Source organism: Lissotriton helveticus, chromosome 1_2 (assembly GCF_964261635.1).
Source record: "Lissotriton helveticus chromosome 1_2, aLisHel1.1, whole genome shotgun sequence".
Classification (NCBI taxonomy): Eukaryota; Metazoa; Chordata; class Amphibia; order Caudata; family Salamandridae; genus Lissotriton; species Lissotriton helveticus.
Window position 1 is genome coordinate 212,998,355 of NC_136058.1, and position 18,586 is coordinate 213,016,940.

Consider the following 18,586-nt stretch of genomic DNA (forward strand, 5'->3'; position numbering starts at 1 on the left):
ACTGAACATACCACCTGATTACTGCACATCTCAATTGATCTCAGGACTGCACTTCTTCCACATTCAAAATAGAATCTTCACTCTTGTTGCTTCTTGAGCTGCATGCTCAGCAGGTCCTTCTGTAGAAAAGCAATGCTGGTTCCCACAGAACATGGGGAACCAGCAGGGACTGCAGGACCTTCAGGCTCCCTGCAGGGACCTTCAGGCTCCCCAACAGTCCACAATGTGAGAAACTGGGTGACCTGGGTGAGACCAGGGCACCAAGAAGTGTGACCAAGCCCTGGGGCATGGGGTCACTGGGGCCAGAATCGGCCCAGGAGAGGGGGCAGAGCTGCTCCCCTTCCATGTTTAAAACAAAATTAAGGGCAGGCCCAAGAGATGGGGTCCCTGGGCTAAAATAGGCCCATGGAAGGAGGACCACCACATGGCTCCCCTTCCTTAATGTGAAAGGAAATGAAAAAAAGAAAAAGCCAGGCCCCAGGGGATGTGGTCCTTGTGCCATAATTGCCTGAGGAGGGGGGCAGCACAGCCCCCTCCCGAAAATACTTGGCCCCAGAGGGGTCACACGGCCCCCCTTCATTTATAATTAACAAAAAAGACAAGAGAAAGCTGCTGGCACGATGCTGGAGGCCCCACACCCTTTCTGCATGGCTCTGCAGTTGTGCCTCCTGCGAAGCTGCTGGTTGGTGGATGAAGTCCTCTTGGCTGCTATTGGTCCTTGGGGGCCAACATGACCTCCTGTTACCTCCAGTACGTCCCTCACAGTGGGATTGCTGAGAGGTGGTTAAAGCCCCCTCTTTCTCCTCCACTCTGCAAATGTGCCTCCTGGCACACTACTCATTGGGGGAATGAATTCCACTTTACTCCTGAGGGCCTCAGGACTAAAGTGGACTTCTCTCCCAATCAGTAGTTCATCAGGAGGTGCATTTGCAGAGTGGTGGAAAAAGAAGGCATGGCCTCCGAGGAACTCTCAAGAATCCCACTGAGTGGGACTTACTAGAGGTATCAGAAGGGGTAGTTGGCCCCCATCACCAATAACATAAATGTTGATATCACTGATAACATCATCCACAAACTCACTAATGTACCCACATAGAACCTTTCATACACCCACTGCCATACAGCCATACACAAACCCATTCGTAGACCCATACCACACCCACTCACAGATTTATGGATCTACACACATATCCACTCACCTTATTCATGCAGCCATTCAGACACAAACTCATTCGCTAATACAGCCACTGACATATCCATTCATACAACATTACTTACTCATACAGATACTAAGACATATTCATGCACCTATACAGTCACTGACACAAGCATTCACTCACCCATATAGCCACTCTCACATTCTTTCACTCACCCATACAGTCACTCATACACCCCATGACTCACCTATACTGCCTTTCACATACCCAGTTACTTACTCATATATCACTGACATATCCACTCAACCACCCAGCCATACACACTCACTCACCCATACAGCCCCTCACACACACACTCACTAACCCATACAGCCACGCGTAGCCGTTTTCTGGGCAAACTCTTGTCTCCTGGTAATTTGGAAGACCTCGGGGGACCCTGCTCTCATCCCTGGTGATTTGTGACCGGCGAAGGAGGGCTGCTGCCAGCGTGTTTGACGGAGTGGGACTGCGAGTCCCAGGCGGCAGTGCGCAAGCTGATCCAGCACACCTGGGACTCTTCCCGTCCCCCTCCCCCTTGGCAGTACTTCACGGCTCGGGGCCCCTGCTCCGCGGGCGCCGCTCGTAGCCGTTTTCTGGGCAAACTCTTGTCTCCTGGTAATTTGGAAGACCTCGGGGGACCCTGCTCTCATCCCTGGTGATTTGTGACCGGCGAAGGAGGGCTGATGTCAGCGTGTTTGACGGAGCGGGACTGCGAGTCCCAGGCGGCAGTGCGCAAGCTGATCCAGTGCACCTGGGACTCTTCCCGCCCCCTCCCTTAATTCAATCTAACCAACTATTTATTTATTTTATTTTTTATTTATTTCACTTCTATAGCGCTACAGCTACCCAACAAAGGGTTTCCCGGCGCTGATGATTCAGTGCATTGAGATATTCACATTTTTTAGATGTTGAACAGCCAGGTTTTTAAGGCCTTCCTGAATTTCAAGTGATTTGTTTCCTGCCTAAGGGTCAGTGGAAGAGTGTTCCAGAGGGAGGGTCCAAGATATGAAAAGGATCTGCCGCCCATTCTCGCCAGCCTGATTTTGGGAATCACAAATTGGTTGGCTGTAGCTGAACAAAGGGTACGGGATGGACGGTAGGGATGTATAAGATTTTGTAGGTACTTGGGTGCCTTGTTAGTTGAAATCCTGTGCATAAGACATAAGGATTTGAATTTTACCCGGTTCTCGATTTTCAGCCAATGCAATTCGCGGATGTACTTGGTGGTGGGTGTGGAGATGGGAATTTTCCACAGTAATCTTGCGGCAGCATTTTGCACTGTCTGTAGTCGTCGGGTTGTGGCCTTGTTTGCTCCCAGGTATAGCACGTTGGCGTAGTCGAGCCTGGAGGTTATCAGAGCATTGATGACCGATTTTTGGGTATTTTTGGGCAACATCCAACAGATTTTCTTCAACCACTTTAGAATCGCAAAGCAAGTAGCTGATGTCTTAGTAGCTTGCTGGTTAAGACTAAGTGATTCATCAATGATGACTCCAAGATTGCGGGCTGATTTGACTGGGACCGGGGGTGTACCCATCACATCATCAGGCCAGTGCTGGGGTCCCCAGAGTTCTTTGTTCTTGCCCAAAACAAGTAGCTCTGTTTTCTCGCCATTAAGTTTGAGAAAATTTTTTCTCATCCACTCTGCGATGTTAGTGAGGCCGATTTTTAATGACGAGATGTTGTTGGAGTCCGAGGATGATAAAGAGAAAATAAGCTGTGAATCATCAGCATACGAGAACATGAGTAGACCAGACTCTTCTATCATTTTGGCCAGTGGGCTCATGTAAATATTGAAAAGCAGCGGGCTCAATATAGAGCCCTGCGGCACTCCATGTTTAAGGATCATAGTGTCAGAGCATGCTGATTGGGAAAAAACTTGGAAGGTGCGTTGTTCTAGTAGGGACTTAATCCAGTTGCAGGCGGCGCCCCTAATACCGGTGGCGTGGAGAGTTTGCTCAAGTACAGCATGTGACACAGTATCAAATGCTGCACTGAGATCCAGTAACAGCAAGGCAACCGTTTCTCCGCGGTCCAACAATAGACGGATGTTCTCAGTTACGCCCAGCAGGGTCGTTTCCGTCGAGAATCCTGTGCGGAATCCTGACTGATGAAGAGGTAGTAGATCCTGGGTGGTAATGAAATCAGTGAGGACTCTGTGAACATGTTTTTCCAATATCTTTGCAAAGGTTGGCAATAATGAGATAGGCCTAAAATTGGATGGCAAGTTGGGGTCTGTTCCAGCTTTTTTCAATAAAGGGTGAATCATTGCATGTTTCCACTCCTTCGGTACGGTTTCTTCCTGTAATGATTTATTAAGAAGATTGGTAATTGTCTCTAGGGCTCTATCATTTAGTTTTTTCAGGATAGAACAAGGTAGTGGATCGTTTGGTGAACCTGATTTGATGGAATCCAAAAGTTTACGAACCAGGTCTAAGTCGAGCGGCGGCCATTTATCTAGAATAGCTGGGGGTGTTACATCATGTGGGAATATGCAGGAGGACAACTCTATTTCCGTAGAGATAATGGAGGCTAAAGTATTAGTTTCAAGGTCAATGTTGATAGAAGGCGGAATCACCCTGGACTTGGCAATTTCCTTTGTGGTTTGTTCTATACCCTGATAGATCTTATCAACTTTTTCTACAAAAAAGGCTGCAAGAGTATCACATTGTGATTTGTTTAGATCTGGAGGAGATTGTAAGGTGAGGAAACCAGCTAATTCTCTTACAGTTTTAAAAAGTGTTTTGGACTGGCATAGGGCTTCGGTGATTTTCGTGCAAGCATGTTCAGCTTTAGCTTTGGCACAGAGCCTCTGATAGTTAGAGAGTTTATTTTTGTAAGCCAATTTGGCATCAGGGCAATAGGATTTCCTCCATTGACGTTCTGCAGTTTTGCATGTACTTTTTTCTTGTTTCAAGGTCTCAGTGAACCACGGAGCAGGGGGACGGTGGGAGTTTTGTTTTAATTTAGTTTTAGGCAAAATGGAGTCAACGGCTTCTAAGAGGCAAGTTTGGACTGATGTTGAGAACTCTTGTACTGTTGATTTTGTACAGGGGAGATGGCCCTCAAGAAGGGAATTAAGAATTTCTAGGTCAAGCTTTTTCCATTTCCTGATTAATTGTGTAGGTGCTGATGTTCTAACCCAATTAGAGGTTTTTACAAGAAGGGAAAATTTAATCAGGAAGTGGTCAGACCAGGGCACTGGAATAGCCGTGGGTTTAGATATGTCATTTAAGTTGGAGAGGATAGGATCCAACAAATGACCGGCTCTATGTGTGGGGCCAGAATTCTTTAAGGTCAGATTAAGGGATGCAAGATCCATTTTAAAGTCGCTCACTATGGAGCAGTCATCTTTCTGTAAATGTAAATTCATATCTCCTAGAATAGTAAATCCAGCCATTTTCATAATTAAAGGTCCAAGAAGTCTGACAAGATGAGATATCCATTTAGAGGCAGTTCCTGGTGGCCTATAAATAAGCGCTCCCGAGAAAGTAAAGTTCGGTGTGAGTGAAAGTTTAAAAATTGCGCCTTCACAGCCCTCACATGGGAGTTTGTTGAATTCGCAGTTATAGCGTTTAAAAAAAATAATTGCTATCCCTCCTCCTGGTGGTTTTTCACGATCAAGTCTGACAATAGCATAAGTTTCAGGGAGTGCCATAGCTAAGTCAGGTCCAGAACTGTCTTGAAGCCACGTTTCAGTTAGGAAAACTGCATCGGGAACCTCATCCAAGAGTAAATTGAAGATTTCAGTTCGATGCTTAGATAGTGAGCGACAGTTAATACTAAAGAATAAGAACTGTTCAGAAAGCATCTTATCAATGTTTGTAGGATTTTTAACCTGTAAGGCGTTTATTTGTACGTGGTCAGTGGATAAATGGCAACATTGACATGTAGTTTTCTTTAGATCAGGATCTATTGTCCTGCATGCAGAATTACGAGTAGGTCGAAGGGCTAGTAAACATTCAGAAGAGTATTTTAGGCGTAAATGACTGATTGTGTTGGTTAATGCTTCGGTTATGGGGGGGCAAGTAACTAGGTCCCTGATACCTGAAGGAAGAGGTGCCATAGTGCCTGGCACGTCCGAGGCGCGGACGGGCGCAGACGGGCTGACTCTGGCGTGACTCCGGCGCTGGCGAGGCGCGTCCACTGTACGCGTCCGCTGTCGCGGAGGGTAACCGTATCCTTTTGTAGGAAAGGCTAGAGCGCTGAACCAGCTGCCGCCTCCCACTTAAGATGTCTGCCGTGAAAAATGCTACCCTTCTGCTCGGTAAACAGCCCTGAAATCGGCTGTTACCGGCGAAAAGTGCAAGGGGAGTAATTTGCAGGGGTGGGGTAAGTGCTAATGGTATTTCAAAGTGAATTACGCAAATAGTGAAATTTTAAAAAAGTTTTGGCGTCTAAAAATGCAGCTAGTGTTCCTATGCAATGCGTTTTCGATCAGCGACAATTGCACACACAGCGATAATCACACAGTTAGCACAACAATAGTATTCTACCTCCCGGCTCAAGCCTCAGGAGGGGTCCAAGATTAATGCAGGTAGCACCAGTGTCAGCGCATTGAATCTCGCGTCTGAAGTCCCTGGGCTCCTTTTGTAGGAAAGGCTAGAGCGCTGAACCAGCTGCTGCCTCCCACTTAAGATGTCTGCCGTGAAAAATGCTACCCTTCTGCTCGGTAAACAGCCCTGAAATCGGCTGTTACCGGCGAAAAGTGCAAGGGGAGTAATTTGCAGGGGTGTGGTAAGTGCTAATGGTATTTCAAAGTGAATTACGCAAATAGTGACATTTTTATAAAGTTTCGGCGGCTAAAAATGCAGCTAGTGTTCCTATGCAATGCGTTTTCGATCAGCGACAATTGCACACACAGCGATAATCACACAGTTAGCACAACAATAGTATTCTACCTCCCGGCTCAAGCCTCAGGAGGGGTCCAAGATTAAAGCAGGTAGCACCAGTGTCAGCGCATTGAATCTCGCGTCTGAAGTCCCTGGGCTCCTTTTGTAGGAAAGGCTAGAGCGCTGAACCAGCTGCCGCCTCCCACTTAAGATGTCTGCCGTGAAAAATGCTACCCTTCTGCTCGGTAAAAAGCCCTGAAATCGGCTGTTACCGGCGAAAAGTGCAAGGGGGGTAATTTGCAGGGGTGGGGTAAGTGCTAATGGTATTTCAAAGTGAATTACGCAAATAGTGAAATTTTAAAAAAGTTTCGGCGTCTAAAAATGCAGCTAGTGTTCCTATGCAATGCGTTTTCGATCAGCGACAATTGCACACACAGCGATAATCACACAGTTAGCACAACAATAGTATTCTACCTCCCGGCTCAAGCCTCAGGAGGGGTCCAAGATTAATGCAGGTAGCACCAGTGTCAGCGCATTGAATCTCGCGTCTGAAGTCCCTGGGCTCCTTTTGTAGGAAAGGCTAGAGCGCTGAACCATCTGCCGCCTCCCACTTAAGATGTCTGCCGTGAAAAATGCTACCCTTCTGCTCGGTAAACAGCCCTGAAATCGGCTGTTACCGGCGAAAAGTGCAAGGGGAGTAATTTGCAGGGGTGGGGTAAGTGCTAATGGTATTTCAAAGTGAATTACGCAAATAGTGAAATTTTAAAAAAGTTTCGGCGTCTAAAAATGCAGCTAGTGTTCCTATGCAATGCGTTTTCGATCAGCGACAATTGCACACACAGCGATAATCACACAGTTAGCACAACAATAGTATTCTACCTCCCGGCTCAAGCCTCAGGAGGGGTCCAAGATTAATGCAGGTAGCACCAGTGTCAGCGCTATATAAGCAACTAATAACGCGCTACGCGCGACGCGCCCGTGAGAAGCCCGGGCAAAGGGCGGGCCGTTTGAGGCCGTTCGAGGACGGCAGAGACCGGACCGGGCCACCCCCCTAAACTCTTATTCCCCGGAATTCATACTGAAATCGCAAGTACTGTTTCACTACTAACTTTGCATTTGTGAATCCCCAAAGATCCAGCTTAACTGATCTCCTGCTTATCCGAGATACTAACTTCCCGTACCGGCCTAACAGGAACAATGGTACTAACTTGAGGTAACAAAACCAAGGTCCCGGGGGGTGGGGGCAAGCTGCTAGGCCCCATGGATGACTTCATAACCAAGGCAAACCTATGTATTGATCAAAGCATCACTTTGATGGAAGGTAGGGTGTCCTTGGACTTAGCGCACGCTAAGAGATCCTCAATGGGTAACCTAGCGAACGCAAGAACCCCTGTAACAGATAGCAATTCTGGGTAAAGGACCCTTTGTGAGGGTAGACGTAGCCTACCAAATAACGTGGACCTGTCGGTTTCCCAGCTCTCGGATGCCCAGATAAGTTTAGACTTAGAAAGGACCCCAGAGCTCTTACCCCAAATTACACCGGATGAAATAAGGCAAGCAAGAGGGAGGAGGGAGGGTGCCATAAGGAAAAGAAAGAATGATCAGAATTTTTTTATCCCCAATGAGATTGGAGACACGGCTAGTACGACAGAGAATGCACCTTCTAGAGCTGAGCAGGTGGCAGCTTCTGCAATAATACTCCACTCAGCACATGATTCCTCTGACCATATTAGCATAGAATCCCCTATCCATCTATCCTGTAGTAAAGAAATAACTGTAAATAGTAACTCACAGCTGCTAAATAATTTAGCAGACATACTGAAATCCTTCTTTGAGCCAGTAGAAGTAAGACTAGTGCACATAGAGAACCAGCTATCAAATCTCACAAATCTCATAAAACCCATGCAAGCCCCGGGGGCCCAAAAAACGGGGGGAAATAAACATAACAAACAGATCCTTCCCAAGCATTCAGTCACACAAAACAATGCACCTACATTGTCAAATGTAACATCTAAACCAATACCCCCTGACACACCAAATAATAATAGACTAGCGAAACCCTCCAGTAATGTTGCCATAACTCTACCCCAGGGTAACGCCCGTCAGTAACAACATCGGCGCCTAAGACATCGGCGCCTAAAAAATCGGCGCCTAAAACTCCGGCGCCTAAAACTCCGGCCTCCAAAACTCCGGGTTCTAAAAACCCTGCTCAAAAAACCTCGGCCCCAGTATCCAACAGAGGTGGCCTTAGAGGACCTCCCGAAGTTAGATTTCCTGTTGAGATGCCACCGGAAGCATCTCCTTTCGTGGTGGTAATGACAGGCGTCCCCGAGTTAGCGGACTACAATGTAGAACCTACGTGGTCACTGAAAAACAAGGCCCAACATTGGCTAAATATCAATCGTCCCATCCCACCAACCTGACCATCCAGGATTTTGATGGTACGCAGGACTCCCTGGGTGGGAAACGGTAGAAAAACAATTCCGGGAGACTGTATTGTTATCACATTCGAAGACCCCCGAGTAGTAGACTACATTTGCTCCTGGGAGTATTTGAGTGTTAATGGAGGTATAAACACCAAGCCACTTTCCTTTTTCTACCCTGCAAGACTGTTTAATGGCCCCTTCAATGATCATGACACTCCTTGGGAAGTAGCAGCACCCCGTCCGTTTGATTATGGTAACACAAGGCAAATAGCGGGCCCTCGTCGCCATGACTATGATAGCTCCTGGCACGCTGTGGGCCCACGCCATCGGGGAGGTGGATGGGATGACTGGGGACCGCCCACGCAGAGGACGAATCATAGACAACCGCCCAGCTGGGACTCCTGGTTCAGTATTCCGACGAGGAATAGATTTAGTGGCCTCGAAATGGTCGATTGACCACTAACAGCGACTGAACCTACTAATCTTAACCCACCCTTTCTAATGTCAAAAACAAAAACAATTTCGTCAGTAAACGAAGCTGTGGCGGTTAATCCAGAACCACCGCCCTTACCTATTCTCTTCTGGAATGTTGCGGGTCTCCGTCCTAAAATTGAGGATGGAACTGCCTTACACTTTCTGGAGCAGGGTAAAATTATCTGCCTCCAGGAGACATGGTCCACGACGGAGCTACACCTCCTGGGCTATAAAACATACTTTATTCCAGCTCTGGCCAGTAATGTAGGCAGACCGAAGGGAGGGCTGACTATCTATATTGCAAACACTGTGAACCATCTAAAAGTGTCTATAGTCAATTCTGATCCAAATTTGCAATTATTTTCCCTTTCCTTTAAGAACAAGGAATCTATCCTTCTAATTAACCTGTATAACAACTTAGAAGAGGCCCAATTCCTAACCCTTCTCTCTAATATCCAGGAGAAAACTAACCCAGTTTCTACAATCTAAGGCAGGAAAAGGGGCGATTCATCTTCTATGGGGAGGGGATTTTAATTTGCACCCATGCCCACACGTTGATAATAATCGATGTGGGATAGTGGATGAACATGACGCTCCACTCATGCATTTTGCACATACTAAGGCGGGGACTGCTATGAACAACATGTTATCGAACTTAGATCTCATAATAGCAAATAGGTTAAGCTTGGGTTTAAACTTCCTACAACCAACATATGTGGGAAGGGGATGTCAAACGACAGTCGACTACATTCTCCTGTCGCCTGGATTGCTACGTATAGCTAGATCTTTTGAGGTCTTGATTAACACACTAAGTGATCATTCTGCCCTGAAGATGGATCTTTACTTAACTAATCCCAAACCCCTAACTACAGCTATAGTGAAAACTCTTGCCCAGAACAAACTAGAGATAGGTAAAAAAAACGGTTTTACATTAAAATGGGGGAAGATAAATCCGGCCGAAATAACCGGAAAATTGGTAAAAGTGGCATACCCAAACATAATTAAATGTTTGGATTCACTAGTAACAGATGAAGAAGTCCTAAATAATTGTATCCAGATATTGGAGAAAATTAAGGGACTTCTTACAGTAAAATCAAGGAGTTCGAACCCAACCACCAAAGGGTGGTTTAATCATAGTTGTACCGTGGCCCTAACTAACCTAAAGCTGGCTTTAAAAAAACACCTGGAGAATTGGACCAGGTCCAACTCTTTAGACAGCAATATGGAAGGGCACGTAAACTAAGAATACAAGAATTAAAACAGAAAGTATGGGACGATCTCCATACTAGTGCTGCTGCCAAAAACAGTGAGGCTTTCTGGCGAACAGTCAGATCTCCCTATTTAACTGACGATAACAGTCCCAAGATAGAAGTGGCTATAGGGAAGACACCTGGGTGTCCCACTTTTCTAAAATCTTTAAAAACACAGTAACACCAGTAGGGACAGAAAACACACTTTCAACAGTCGAATACCCAATATCCCTGCAATTTGACATCTCTGAGGTATTAGTTGCACTGGAATTAAGTAAAAATGGGAAAGCTCCAGGCCCAGGTGGTGTCCCAGTGGATCTTTTTAGATACAATCTGGATCTCTGGGCCCCCATTCTTACTAGAGTGTGTACCGCAGCCGCAAAGGTGGGTCTGATAGAATCTTGGACCAATTCTATCATGGTCCCAATCTTCAAAAAAGGGGATCGTCAGGATGTCACATGTTACCGCCCCATCTCACTGCTGGACTCTCTGGGCAAGGTAGCTGGCAGGGTAGTCCTTGAGAGGCTCCAGCAGTGGGCTGAGGAGAAAGGCATTATCTCCGATCTTCAGTTTGGATTTCGGGAGGGGTTTGGTACGGTGGAGCAGGCCCTTAATCTTAGCCTCATAGTGGGAAAATATACCCAAGCAAAGAAGGACACGGTCTATATGGTGTACGTAGACCTGTTCGCCGCCTTTGATTGCGTCTCGCACGCTAAGCTCTGGATAGTTCTGAGTCAAATGGGAGTGTATCCCCCCTCTTAGATTTTTTGAGAGAACTTTATTCTAAAGCCTCTGCGAGGGTGCGCTTCGGAGTGAGGGGAGAGTTGACAGCATCTTTTGGAGTGGAGCGTGGAGTCAGGCAGGGGTGTGTCCTGGCCCCCTTCCTATTCTCACTGTATACGAACGGCCTGGAGGAAGAGATGCTGAAGGGGGGCCAGGATCTCCCACGGGTAAAAAAGCGCCTGATTCCCGCTCTGCTCTATGCAGACGATGCTGTCATTCTGGCGCGCACTCCGCGTGAACTACAGAAGTTCTTGAATAGGTATACGGACTTCATGTGTGGGCTGGACCTACATGTGAATGTTAAAAAAACGTTTGTCATGGTAGTAGGTAGGGGGAAAAAATGAGCAAAGGATATCTACCTCAAAGACCAAAAACTTGAGGTTACTGCCCAGTACCCGTACTTGGGTATTATGATTGATGAAAGGCTGAATTGGAGGCCAGCAGTAGAGGCAAGGTGTCATCTTTTTAAAAGAGCTATAGTGGCCTTGATGAGCTTCTCTCAGAGACTGGGGAGGAGGGCACCAGTGGAGCTATAAAAAATTTATAGTGCAAAGTGCCAGGCGATTGCACTATATGGGGCGGGAGTCTGGGGTCACGTAGATGTTAGCCCCCTTAGGTGACAGAAAACTCTTTCCTCAGATTTCTCCTAGCAATACCGAGATCCACCTCAATCTACGCATCCCATCTGGAACTTGGTATCCCCTTTGTAGAGGATTTGTTAAAGATCCAACCCTTACTGCTTTGGCGACGCATTTCGACCTCAGAAACAAATGCGCTAACACAGACAATTATGGCTGATGCAATGGCTCTCGACCAAACTTCAAAAATAACATGGCTTCTGTATATTAGAAATTTCCTCAAGGACCTTGGCATTGAGAGGTATTATCTCCAACCCGAAGGTATTATTGATATTTCGAAGAGAGCGCTGAAACAACTGGCTCTGAGCCATCTATAGTCCTTGAGGTTGACCTCTGAGGCTACAAAACCCTCGGTCCTCCATGCCAATATGATCCAGGTTACATACCTTATCCAGCCCTATTTAACATTACAGATCAGTACGTATGATAGAATGTTACTGACAAGTTTCAGGTTAGACTTTTTTCATAGACTAGTAGCTTTCCCCGACAGAAATAGGTGGGATACAACTCTCCCTGCCTGCCCCTGTGATGAGGAATCAATACAGACTAATCTACACACAATATTATTTTGTAAATTCCATCATCCACATCGGAAAATCTGGCTATTTCCACTATTAAGGCGATGGGGACTTAGACAATGTCGTCCTGCAATGCTACGTCTTCAATTGTTAGAATCTGAACCTGTTTGCTTTCATGTCCTGAACTTTCTAAAATGTGTCATGAAGCACAGGAAAAACTTGTAAAACCCATACCAGACGTAGTTCTAGATGACGCAATGAAATAATTCGCTCCTCTGTTCTAAATGCATTAACTTGCCTCTGTCTGAATTTTAACTTGTAATATGATCTTTTTAATTCTCTTTTTATATGAAATTGTATTATCAAATGCTGCTTTTATGGTTTTCCAATGTGTAAAGCCGAATAAAGAAATTTATTATTATTACATACAGCCACTGACTGACACACTCACTCATCCATACAAGTAGTTAAACATCCCCTCACCCACCCACGCAAGCAATCAGATACTCATACCAGTCAATTACCCATATAGCCACTCATGTACCCACACCCACACAACCACTTAGACACCAACAGACAGACTGACTGATACAAACATTCACACAAACAGTCACTGACCCATACATTCCTTTGAGACAGCTAATCACTCATGGATACAACCAGTCACGTACCCACTGAATCATCCATACAAGCACTCATACACCAACTGATTCACCAATACACCTTGGTATACATATTTAACACTCCTAAACATTTTAAAAACACTCACAGTTACTGAATGATGTCATCACTGATGTCATTAGTGATGCCTTTCAAGATTTCATCACTGATGTCACTGACCATGTCAAGAGTGGTGTAATATGTTAGGTTATAAGCAGTGCATTGCAGGGGCGTGATTTATAGTTGCTCAGCTAACTATAACTGCTGAATCTCACTGGTTTTGTATGAGTGAACCATGAGCCTAACTAATAACATCCCTGAAAGCTTTGTTTTTTTCAGTGAATTTGTAAGGTGTTTTCTAATTTAATTTCCTAACTATAACGTCCCTGTTACCTTTGTTTTTTTCAGAGAATTTCTATGCTTTTTATAATGCTAATTCCTAACTATAACGTCCCTGTTACCTTTGGTTTTTTCAGTGAATATGTTCATGACGATGCTGGGACTGTTAGTGTGGCCCCCCATGTGTAGTGGGGAATTTGTGAATACTGATGTCATCACGACCTCCGTGTCGCTGCAAGCAAGGAAAATGCTTTTTTCCCATTTTTTTCCCATTTTTTTATAATAATAAACATAGCAAACTTACATTAATATCTTACTAAACAGCTAGACTCAAACTTTACGTAAACTATATCTATGTATTCTACACTTTGTCAAAAACACGTGGTATCCGCATGATATCCGCGTGGTACCCACTGCGATCGCGACATTGCTGCGGAGACCAAAAATATCTTAAAATAAGATGATGAATGTACTTTTTAAAGAAATAGATAGCAAATAAAACAATAAGTGGTGCACAATGTAGATGTAATGTTCAATTTGTAATTATAAAAAAATAGAAAACTTATAGAAATTCAACAAAAAAAGGTAATATGGACATTGAAGTTAATTAATAAAATCTTAGAAAATTACTTTAAATCCAAAGGTTATAGAGATGTTATAGTTAGGAAATAAATTTAAAAAATTTGTAAATTCAATGAAAAAAACTGAAGGTTACAGAGACATTATAGTTAGCTAATATTTCACTCATACAAATACAGGGAAGTTCAGTAGTTATAGTTACCTGAGCTAACTATAACTCAAAATCCCACATTGCACTGCTTATGAACTCACACATTACACCACTCATGACATGGTCATTGACATCAATGATGACATCACTGATGACATTTCAAATGACATTATTGATGAAACAATGCAGAATTGCTTTTGGGCAAAGGGAGCTGCATGTTAACAGCTCCCTCTGCCCATAATCAATGCCGGCTCCCGCAGGAGGTGGGGAGCCAGCATGAGGGAATTGGGGCCCCCCCTCCATGGTCTCCAACGTCAAGGCCATATCCTGGGGATACAATCCCTGGGGTTGAAAACAGCACTCAGCCCCCCTCCCTCTTCTTAATTAGAAAAATATGCCTGGGCCCCGGGATGGGCCTTGGGAGGGTGGGCACGCAGCCCCCCTCTTTCGGAGAAATTTTTAAATGGCCAGGCCCCAGGGGATGGGATCCCCTGGGCTCAAATCGGCCTGGGGAGGGAGGCTACATGGCCCCGCTCCTTTTAATAGAGTTAAAAAATATACAATTGGCCATGTCCCGGGGATGGGTTCCTGGGAAAAATCAGCTTCAGGAGAGGGGTCCTTTCCCTTTTAAATTTTTTTTTAATGGCTCAGCCCCCTTCCCGACTCTGCAAACGTGCCTCCTGGCATGCTCTGGGTTAAGGGATAAAGTCCCCTTCATTGGTGAGAGTCCTTACGTGCCAACTAGCCCACCAGGTACCTCCAGTAAGCCCCTCGCAGTGGGATTGCTGAGAGGTGATAGGAGGCCATTACCCTTTCTCCACCGTTGGCAAATGCTACTACTAGTTAAACAGGCATTTGCAAAGCAATGGGTCTCACATTTGTGAGAGTAAGAGCTATTGGTATTGTAAAGGTAAAAGTTTTTTAGAAATGTTTTTTGGAGTGGTGTGGAGTGGAATGGAGTGGATTGGCATTGTGTGTAGTGGAGGTATGTGGTATGTTGTGCAGTGAAATTATGTGGATAGAAAGTATGTTGTATTTATTGTATAGAGAATTATGTGGAGTGGGATTATGTGTTATGGAGAGTAATTATGTGGTATGGTAATCTGTGTTGTGGAGTGATAACCTCAGGATAAGACTTCCTTGTTTCCATTGAAGCTTAACTATAAATTCGAATAGACATAAAAAAGAAACAACCACACAGGAGCACTTGTGGACCTAGTCAGAGGTATAAGAAGGCCACTGGAATTATGCGAATGTTCCGCTGCGATGATTTTCACATGATTATACATATCTGCTGCATAATCTGCAATTCTGAACAAAAAACCTTGTTTCTAGCTGAAACGGCTCAATTGTTACCAAAAATGCACCAACACTAGTTACAGCATGGTGGAAGGCCCTTTGCAAAGCTAGAATGGTTACGGGTTACTCATTCCTAAATGTGGGTGTTAAATAGGTACTAATGGTGTGCAAACCTCTCTTGCTTGTTTCTGAGCCTCTTCCCTCTTTCTGCATTTCTCATGCTTCTTTCTGCATCTTCTTCCTCTTTCTGTACTTCTTTTGCCTCTTACTGTACCTCTCTTCCACTTTCTGCAAATCTCTTGCTTCTTTCTGTATCTCTCCTGCTTCTTTCTTCTGCACCTCTCCTGGCTCTATCAGAACATTTGTTGATTCTTTCTGTACTTCCCGTGCCTCTTTCTGCACCTTTCTTCCTCTTTCTGCAGATCTCTTGCATCTTTCTATACCTTTATTTCTCTTGCTTCTTTCTGCACTTCTCTTGCATCTTACTAGACCCCTCTTACCTCTTCCTGCACATTTCTTCCCTCTTTCTGTACTTCTCTGGCCTCTTTCTGCAACCCTCTTGCCTCTTTGTGTGCCTTTCTTCCAATTTCACACCTTTCTTCCTCTTTCCCTACGTCTCACAGGCACAAATATGGTGACAATCACATAGAGATGCTTCAACATGCACCTCCAGACAACAAATGGCATCAGATTTCACGCGTAACATACAGACCAGGTGCTGTACCTCACTTGCCTCTTTCTGTACCTCACTTGCCTCTTTCTGTAGTTCTCTTTATTCTTTCTTCACGTTTCTTGTTTCTTTCTGCGACTTTCTTCCTCTTTCTGTAGTTCTCTTGCTTCTTTCCGAACTTCTCTTGCATCTTTCCGCAACTCTCTTGCTTCTTTCTGTACTTCTATTGCCTCTTTCTGCACCTTTCTTCCTCTTTCTGTAGATCTCTTGCTTCTTTCTGTACTTCTCTTGCCTCTTCCTGCACCCCTCTTGCCTCTTTCTGCACACCTCTTCCTTCTTTCTACACCTCTCTTGTATCTTTCTGTACCTTTCTTGCCTCTTTCAACACTTCGCTTGCCTCTTTCTGCAACTCTGTTGCTGCTTTCTGCACTTCTCGAGCGTCTTTCTGCGCCTCGCTTTTCTCTTTCTATACCTTTTTTCTTCTTTCTGTGTCTTTCTTTTTCTTTCTGTACCTCCCTTTCCTCTTTCAGCACATCACTTTTCTCCTTCTGCACTTCTCTTTCTGTAGTCATTTGCTTCTTTCTGCTTCTTTCTTCCTCTTTCTGCATTTCTCTTGGTTCTTTCTGCACCTTCATTCGTGTTTCTGCGCATATCCTACCTATGTAGGCATAGTTAGAAAATAGCATGTAAAAAACCTTAGAATTTCACTGAAAAAACAGAGGTTTCATGGACGTTAAGGTTTAGTAATTTGCATTTAAAAGACCTTAGAAATTCATTGAGAAAACCACAGGTTTCAGGTATGTTACAGTAAGACAGACAATTCACTCATTCAAAACCAAAGAAATTCAGCTGTTACAGTTAGCTGAGATAACCCGCGCCCCAGCAATGCACTGCTGATGAAGTCACATATTACATCACTCATGACATGGTCAGCGACATCACTGATGACATCACTGATGACATCACGGACGACATCACGGATGACATCATCCACTTAATATCTGTTGCACCTCCAACCATAGAAACACCAATACTCTGCACTTTATGAGTACTTTTGCACATCAGTCTGCAGAAGTTTTCACAAAATTTGATTTTTGTATAACATGCCAATTTGTTCATGCACATTATATTTTTGAGTAAAGGGCCATTGCCCTTGATGTTGTTTTGCTGATTGAATGTCTCTGATTGAAAGAGGCAATTTGCCAGACACTGATCTACAGTGTGAGCTGTTATTTTAAGGTATCAGACTGGCCTGTGTCAATGGTGCTGTGTGACCTGGACTTTGTAACATTGATAATGGACTGTCTAAGAGTATAAGTTATATTTTAATTTGCTTAGTATTTTATTATACTGGTATTGTCCCCTGTAACAATACATTGATACAGTAATTTTATGGTTCAATGAGGTGTACCATGTCAATGTGCACATATTGCGAGTTAAAGAACACTGTTGCTGTAAGTTAAAGAAAGGGTAAACATAAAAAATATCAATATGGCGACTTGCAGTTGTTGTGAGAAATACCACGCTGACAGTCATAACCCGTCACCAGAGACACAAATAAAGTCTGCTTCAAGGCGAGCCCGAGCATGCTGGAGCCTGTTTTCAGAGTGAGAATGGGCATGTGGAAATATATGTCCGAAGGCTGGCATTGAAATCTGGCATGCCCTCTCATTTTGATGCACCACAGTGACTGGCGACAAGGAAGGTTCTAAGGTGTACACAGCTCCAGAGCTCCCACCAGCCAGAGATAGACACATCAGCTGTGATCTGAAGGTCGAAAGATGCCCGGGAGAACGGTGAGCTGTGTTGCTTATGGGAAAGGCAAGGGGGAAAGAGGAGAAATAGGACAGAGGCATTTATCTGTGAAAAGTGATGCTAAGATTAGTAAGATGTTGTGTTAACTGTAATGAAGCAATGAACATAGATTGGCTGAGAGAGAACGCAGCTGAAAAGTTAATCAGCGATGTTGATGCCTGTGAGGACTTTCGGGATTAGGGATGGATTAGACAAACCAAAAGAGTGCAAAGATATTATGAAATCACTTGAAAAATTTTTAAAAAAAGGGAAGTTCCCAACTGGTGGGAGATCAGGTCCCTCCAATGCTACCTAGATGTTGGTCGCATACCAAAGTGCCTCCCGATTCTCATTGCACTGACATATGAAAGCCCAACCCTGACATGGTATATTGAGTGGGAATGAGAACAGTGCAGAGTCAAGCAAATGTATGCTGGCTGCATATTGATCAAATATGGCAACATAGATTGCCAGGCACTTTTGAAAGAGATGGAACTCTTGAAAGAACAGCTGAGCAAGCTGCCGGAACAGGAGGTGATTAGGAAATTTGAACTCGAGATGCAGGGTTAACCAAATATGAGCAAACCATTAAAGATCGAAAAGCAACAACATTGCGAAGAGATAAGCTTGAATGCCAAAGAGGGCAAAATCTTCACTTCCTCCAGATGATTTGATAGCATATGGCACCAATAATTACCATAAAATGTTCGAGTATTGCTGTGACAATTCATAATGAAACAAGCTCAGAACTATGCTCTGAAAAAAATAAATGATAATCATCAAAATGTATCAATGCTGTCGGTAGAGGATGAGCTGCATTTTTTACGCTGGGACCACAATCTCAATCTCTGACAAACCAGGACAGAAATCCTTGAGGAGGTGGCAGAGGAAAAAGAAGAACAGGAGATTCAGGCAAAAGAAGTGGCAAGAAAAGCACTGTCCAGAAAAAGAAAGGAGTGACAACCGAATTATCAATG

At 44.5% G+C, this 18,586-nt stretch overlaps 1 protein-coding gene across 1 annotated transcript in view; it reads right to left on the reverse strand.

Annotated features, from left to right (window-relative positions):
* Positions 1–18,586, reverse strand: part of LOC144799863 (sodium/glucose cotransporter 4-like) — an 807,114-nt gene that overhangs the window by 171,947 nt on the left and 616,581 nt on the right. The gene's annotated exons all lie outside the window — the stretch shown is intronic.